The following is an 8,261-nucleotide window of genomic DNA, read 5'->3' as shown; positions in this document are numbered from 1 at the left end:
AGGATGTTTTATAATATTAGCCGAGATTTCAGAGAATCAAAGGCATAGAGATTTGAACCGTAGTTCTTTTATCTCTTTCTGACAGGGAGTCATAGACCACCATTGTCTTTTGTCCTTATAATACAATTATTACGGCCCATAGGCACTACACCTCTAATGGATGTTTTTAATAAGGTTGGCCCGTAGGCATTACATCTCTAATGGATGTTTTAACAAAATAGGCCCGTAGGCACTACATCGCTAGTGGATGTTTTAACAAGATAGGCCCGTAGGCACTACATCTCAAATGGATGTTTTAAATAAGGTTGGCCCGTAGGCACTACATCACTAATGGATGTTTTAATAATTTGATCACCTTTATTGATGATCTTTGCCCATGACTTATAGATCATTTAGTTGAGTCTTTGTAATCCCTTAAAGGATCATTGTATAAGAATGACGCGTGTGATTTTAACGAATCACATCTGCCATGAATGTCAACATGCTTGCAGAGGTTAACAGGGAATCTGAATCTTTTAATTAAGTCCTACCATCTTGGCTGGATCTTAAAAGACACCAGGCTAGGTTTCACTCTTAAGATTCTTTATTTAGGCAGATCAATTTAAAAGGAATGGTTTTGATTTATTTCATACATATTAAAACAAAACTCTTAACATACATTCCTTCATCTTAAATACAATCACATATTGCCCTAAATGGGTCTTTCAAATAGTACATACCTCCATAGAGGTTTAAAATAAGTGACAAGTCCACGCAGGGACTAACATAAAATAAGTGTCCATGCAAGGACTAAAAGATAAGTCCACGTAGGGACTGAAATACGATAAGTGTCCACGCAGGGACTTATTTCAAAGTAGAGATTACATTAGTACAACTGTTTAAGGGCTAGTGGTCACGTTTCTTCTTTTTGCCCTTTAGTAGGTTCGCCAAGCCTTTGAGAAATCCTCGGTGGCTCTTCTTCTCTTCCTCGAACTCTCTCTCCACACGATCTAGTCGATGGAGTATCTCTTCCTGTTCAGGAGGAGAGAAACGTGGTTGTGGCGCTTGTTGCGGAACTGGAGGTCTGGGAGGTATTGGATACCCATGAGCTGAGTAGTCCGGTGCTCCCATGTTCCCATGAGCTCCGTCAGGGTAGCGTGCATTATATCTAGCCGACACCACATATGGGTCGCGCTCATAATTGTAGTTGTAATGTGCTTGCGACGGTTCAAACGGGTTGTAAGCCGTTGGACCCGTGTAAGCAGGTATGGGTTGGTCGTACCCAAATGGTGGCAAATTTGGTGCAGCTGGTGCGGAGTTCGCCTCCTGTATAGGACTTGAAGGTCCTTCTTCTTGTAGTGGCGGATAGTGGCTACTACTAGAGTGTCGAGGGGTGCTGAAGTGGATACCCCCTCCTCCTCGTGTGGACATACGAGCATTTGTCCTCCTACGCCTTGGCGGATCAGGCATTACTGGTTGCGCCGGTGGCGGAGGTGGTGGCGTAACTGCCACAAAGTGTGAATCCTCAGAGGGATCCTGTGGATGTCGCGGTTGTTGTGATGTCTGTTGAGGTGGTGTGTAGTACCACTCATGTCGGTCGAACAACGCTTGGAAACTATTTGGTCCCTGATAGGGTGTGCCATGGAAGGATGACCCATCAGAGACTTCTATCGGATGCGTGGGCGTACCACGAGCAGGTTCTGTTGGATCAGTATCTTCATCCATATGGTCTTCGGAGAAGTGATCTTGTGGCCCTAATGGAACAAAGCCTGAAGGTTCCTGTATGTAGTCAGCTGGATTAAACTGACCTATGAAGTATGGAGTAGGGTCGTCGTAATTTCAGTGTGATACCGAACGTTGTAGAGGTATGAAGGAAGGTTGTGGGTTGTTGGGATCATTCTCTGAGTTTGGCCCAAGGGAGTGCCGCTATGATGGCGTCGAGCTGTGCGAGGTGGAATGCCTCGCGGGTTCGTAAAGGTCTCTTCGCCTCTGTGGTTCTTCACTCCTTGTAGTCGAAGGAGCTCGCGTACCAGACGGTCCGGCTTCGTGATCGTGATGAGTAACGATCTCTCCTCTGCCTCTTCTTCCCCTTCCTCTTCCTCGGAATATCACTGGCGGCATATTTCCTGCTTTATAAAACTTTAAATACCAATAATAAAAGAAAAAGACAAAATTGGAATAACAATTCGAATTTGTCCTAAGTTCTTGTCTAGACTCAAGTATGTGCAATTGCGTCACTGAGATTAAACACATTGCCTAACGTGTTTAATTCACTCAATGTTGGCTCTGATACCAACCTGTCACACCCCGATTTCCACGTGTATCACCGGTGGGCCCGGTGGGGGATTACCGTGACGTAGTTGGCAACAATATAGTCAAACCACACAATTATATAAATGCACAGCGGAAGCTTAAAGGTAAGTATATACTTCAACCTCTGATGGTAATATCAAATGTATTACAGAAGTCGAATATATCCACAGCGGATCAAAATAAGAAAAATATTGTTCAATCAGATACAGCATCGAGTTTGCGAGACTAATCGTGATGCTTAGGAAGCTATTACCAGCCAATTTCGTATAGTACCTGCACTTAATCTTTTGGGGAAAATACGTCAGTTTACACTGGTAAATACGTTCAACTGACACATTTGAAAATGTTTATTTAAAATTGATTTGAATGCACAAGGCACAAACTCTTTTATAACTTGGGAAAATTATTAAAATCTTGTGAACGTATTACATGTTCTTTTATGCGTTCAGTAGCCCGGATCGTGCCGGGTTAAAGTTTAATAGACACACCACATTGCGTAAAACCGTAGTATAAAAACCAACGGCTACGTCTTTTAATTAAGTGTCGACAATATATACCGGGTGAACGCCTACATCGGGATGTCGAGGTCGTGGCCATTTCGTAAAATGATGCCAAGGATATCCGGGACAACGGTCATTAACCCCCCAAAGGCTTTTAAGAAACAAAACTGTTTAAATGAGCCGATCACATTACACAAATTAACCACCTCAACGATGGAAGATATGATGCTCAATCAAGCGGTATTATTATACCGTATCCCAAGCCCGTATAGGGAAAATAAGTTAAAAGTATTTACCTTTGCAAGTATATTCCTTAATTTGATTAAATCACCGATAGCTTTTACTGGGGCTCCTAATCTGGAACGAAGGTTTTAATTAACCTCTTAGAATCCTAACGGGTCTTTATATTAGCCGTAGCCTAGACCGGTTGGTTCCGATATATAGATATGGTTTAATCGCGTGAAAGGCGAAAACCGAGAATGGAATGTGATTTGCCCCAAACAAGTTCAGAGACTTGTTTTATATGGGTTCAATGTTCACACTCTGTATTTCGGGGTCAAAATAATATAGTTTGACCCGTATCGGCTAATTTATGAAAACTAGTTTCATAAGCCGAACCGTGCGCGCAATAGGCGAAACGGTTAACCATGAGAGTCTTATGCTTATTTCCTAAGTCAATATGCCTTAAAGAGGTTGTGGTATCAGTAGGATACCTTCCGTGATGCCCGTAACGAGTTTAAGTTAATATTACGCCCCGTAGGGGCTTTTCGGTCATTTTAAAGACTTTTAAAGAGCTTTTCGAGTTCTACAGGAAATCTGAATTCCCGAACAGTTTATAAAGTCTAAAATATTTTATTTATTATTTAAAATCAGTGGCAACTGGAATCGGGTCAAAAGACCTTGTAGAACTCACGTTTTGGCCGAAAAGGGCATATTCGGTATTTACCGAACCGTAGCCATAACCGCAGGTTATGAGCAAGGTAAAAATTATTAAAAATCTTTAAAATTCCAAAAATATTATTTTATAACAGTGGGTAAAAGTTTTGGTGACGGAAACTTGGTTTAGATAGGGGTTATGCTAATTGCGCCGTTTATTACAAAAGTTTCTTATAAATGCGCTATTTAGCATAACTCTCATTCTAGACCTCGGATTGACGTGAAACTTTAAGGACATGCTTATAATTTAATAAGCAAGGTTATGGTCCGTTCACGTGTCCGAAATACTCGTTTTATTTTTTAAAAGGCCGTTACGGTCAACTTTTAGGCGATTAACGGAAATGCGTAAAAGACTCGGACAAATCATGAACCGGTCACAGAGGGTTATACCATCATGTAACCTGGTCCTAAGAGAGTCCTAAGGCATATCTATACCTTACTAAAACGGGTCAGAACTGAAGTCAAAGCAAAAGTCAAACTTTTGCGACATTCGGCTCCGAACCGGGTCAATATAGCAAATGGTCGATTCAAACGAGCGTAAACAAGTTTATATACTTAATATCATGTTTTATGAGTGTCAAAACAGGTTTCATAGCATATATATTACAGATTATGTATAAAACGGCAAAATAGCTTTCTGTTGACTTTTTAAGTACACGTTTGACTCGATATTTGACATAGTTAGAGTGGTGATCAGAGGGAACCCTTTTAGGGGTTTATTACCCACATAAATACCAACTCATAACTACTTTTGATCCGACAATTCACTGGACCATTTGTGAATTATCGCTATGACAACCGTTAGTTACGACGGTTGGGTTTATAAGCTAAATCTATGAAAATACAAGACCACAATGGATGTGAACGACTTACAGAAGTTGTGTCTTGCTTAGGGAGCAGAGAAGAATGCTTGAGAGCTTCTTAGAATGATCAGTTGAGTGTATTTGAGTTGTGTGATAGTTATGAACCAAATGTGGCTATTTATAGTGAAACAAGGCACCTAAGATCATCACACAACCCCTACAACTGATCATGGATGATGGGCAGGTGTCCCATAGGGCTATGGGTCGAGTAGGGGGCGCCCATGCCTCTCTTATTGCATGTTTGATCGTTCACAAGCTCAAAAGGCAAGAAAAACAAAGTTTTCTGCATCTGGGCGTCCCACGCGACCCGCATGGGAGTTTCCATGCATTTGTACGCGGGTCGCCTGAGATTCAAACTTCAGGCGCGTAAAGGAGGTGGCTCGCGGCCCGCCTCAACTTAGGCCAAAACATCACGCGGGTCGCGAGAGGCCTGTTTTCAGGTTTTTAAAATCTTTTGTAATGATGAACAGAATCTGGTAATTAATAACGAAATCTTTCGTAATTATTAACCTGACCTTTCGGGTTTGAAGGGGTAACTTTGCGGTTTGGCCCTCGGTTAATTACAACTAAGGACCTCGTGTTATTTACCCGCGTTGTTAAGTCCCCGGTTAGTTTATTAATTATTCAGAAAGCCTTAACTTTCATTGTTGACGCTTTTAACCCTTCTCATACGAATTTGATCATAACCTTCTCGTTTTAAAACGGAACTTCATGGGATTTATACAGTATGTTCTAGTGAGCGTATAATACTGTTACAAAGCCTCGGGAGCGTTAAAGGGTCACTCAAAGGTATAATTAAACATGTTGACACAGTTAACCCCTGTAGCTTGTAATCTCTCACTTTCTTCCGCGTTTCGCTTCCGTACGATCCATGATTTATTCGTTTGAAGGTACAAGCACCATCTAGGGTTACCATACAGTATATTTACCCTTGTTTGACATCTATAACCCTCGAATTTACATACATTCAAGGTTTGTCAAAATCAGTCCTTTATTTAATATCAATGCCACGTGTAATCAAATGACACGTGTTAACACATCATTGGACACAAAAATTCGAGGTGTTACATAAAGATTTAAGCTCAGGTAAATACTCTTAACCTATTTTCTCTATACGGGCTTGGGATACGGTAAATTATTACCGCTTGGTCGAGTATGGGATCAATGACCAATGTGTCCAAAATCCAGATGACTCGTTTTAATCCATTATGCTTGATAATTTAAACATTGGAGGTTAATGCGACCGTGTCATGGATATCCTCGGCTCATTTAATTGCAAATGACCACGACCTAAGCACGGGGTGTAGGCATACACCTGACAGATGCCAATGCTATGATAAATATTTTCTTACCCAATATGGGGATTAAAGTGGTGTGTCGGTTAATCATGTATCGGAGTTTAGTTCTGGGCCATATGTATTGACAAGCATATGATACTGGTAACAAGAGATATAGTTTGTCCCAAGTTATTTATGAAAATTGATATACCAAATGGTATATGTGTCACACCATGACTTTTGCGGAAGCGTATGTGTGTGACTTGATCAGATTCATTGCATTCGATCATAGCAAACCACTACATGCATAAAATTAAGAGATGTTCATCCATACATAGTTTTAAACATTACAAACACAATTTGTCCAAATTCCCAACCAACACGAGTATTAAGTTAAGAATACAAACCAACATAAGTTTTAAAGTTCCATAAAAGGACTTGTTCTAACAAAAGTTAAACTTCACAAGGCTTTGCCTTCTATATCTCACCGAAGATGGGATATATAAACCAAACCCTCCAAAAATATGGATGACATCTAGACTTGAGAACCCAAAAACTTGTAGATAATGTCGCACCAAGATCCCTTCATCTTCCTGAAATACATGTAAGTTGAAAAATCAACAAAAGTTGAGCGAGTTCATGCATTTTATGTGTATGCGCATTAAATGAGTCTCAAAAACATTTGAAAGTTTAGTTGTAAGTAGGTATGTAAAGCATCTATGAACAGATCATTAATGTTTTGCAAGGACATTAATATATGTGACGACATAGGAAGTACTCAACCTGAGTAGACGATTTTTAGTGTCGAATCACCTCGACTGTGTCGAATCACCTCGACCGGGACACAACAGCACTCTAAGTGGTCACCCATGGACCGTGAGTGGGGCTCGCCCGTACCCATTAGATCTAACCTTTGTTCCGTGGTCCTTAAAAGGATTAATGGCACTTCCGTTTCAGCCTATGCTCACATGATCTAAAAGTTCATTCCCTAGCTAAATCATACCCAAGTTGACATGTATTTCACCCCCGAAAGTTATAAATCCGAAAACAGTTAAGAGAAAAGGGGGACATGAACTCACAAGTTTGCGTCCGTAATCTTGTGTACCCAAAGTAGATATCCTCAAGCCGTACTACTACCTACACACGTGCTAAGTTTTATTGGACGCTTAGGTCGTGTAACGACTCTTAGCCTTAGTTAATTATTAAGACTTATTTTGGAATTTTGGTATACTTTGAGTTACACGCTTGGCGTATATTGTATATGTAATTATATAATTCCAAATTATATAAGTATTAGTTAAAATAAGGATATTTTAACTTAAATTATTTCCATTCAAATATACGAAATATTGTTAAGAACAATATATTTTCAAGTATAGGTATACTTGTATGTTATTTTGTATTCTCATATTTGTGTATAACACTTGTATATGTGTATTTTACCAAGTGTTGGTAGTGTATGTCGGTATGTATTTATACGTATAGGAATACGTATTTTCTTGTATTTATTAAGTATTTTATACTTAATTTATGTGTAATTTTCCGGAATATTATTTTTGTACAATTAAAAATCACCAACTTTATATTCTTGAAATTTACATATTTTAAGAGAATTTTATAGAAAAATATCTATAAATTTTATTTGGTAAAAATATGTATACTTCCACATATATCTTAAAATAATATATTTTTAAGATTAAAGTTAGAAAAATATATATTTTTAGTTTTCACCAAAATAATATATTTTTGAGTTGTTCATGAAAATATATATTTCCTTCCATTTCAAAAAATAATATATTTTCTAATTTCTATTTTGACAAAATATGATATATTTTATAATAGTTGTAAAGATCCATACTTCGTCATTTCTTCGGTTTCAAAAATACCGTTTACCCAATTTGTCAAGATACGAATTTATTTCCGGAATATATATATAGTCCAAAGTGTCCGTTGTCCGAATCGTCCAATATATGGGTATAAGTTATAATTCATTTTCTTGTGATTTTTGTAATATTCCAAATTTTAGTATTTTGGTGTGGTGTATTATTTTCAAGTCCCTAATTTTAATATAACTAATACAAGTAATATACATGTAGCACACAATTTTTGTGACTTCTAAATATATACTTAGTCATTTTTATTATTGAAAATCAACCTCCAATACTTGTAATCTTTATAACAAAAATTATGGCAAATTTTATATTTAAAACCATGATCAAAAATTACTTGTAAACACTCGTTTAAATATATTTTTCTAGGTGTTAAATTTTTACAAAAATTTTTGCCATAGTTCCTCTTGAAAATGGAGGTTTCCATGCTTGTTAGCATATCATTTTCTTTTGAACAATTCATTATAAATCATCAATAATTATCCTACAACTTACCATGAGCCA

Source organism: Helianthus annuus, chromosome 12 (assembly GCF_002127325.2).
Source record: "Helianthus annuus cultivar XRQ/B chromosome 12, HanXRQr2.0-SUNRISE, whole genome shotgun sequence".
Classification (NCBI taxonomy): domain Eukaryota; kingdom Viridiplantae; phylum Streptophyta; class Magnoliopsida; order Asterales; family Asteraceae; genus Helianthus; species Helianthus annuus.
Note: the sequence above shows the minus strand (reverse complement) of the source record.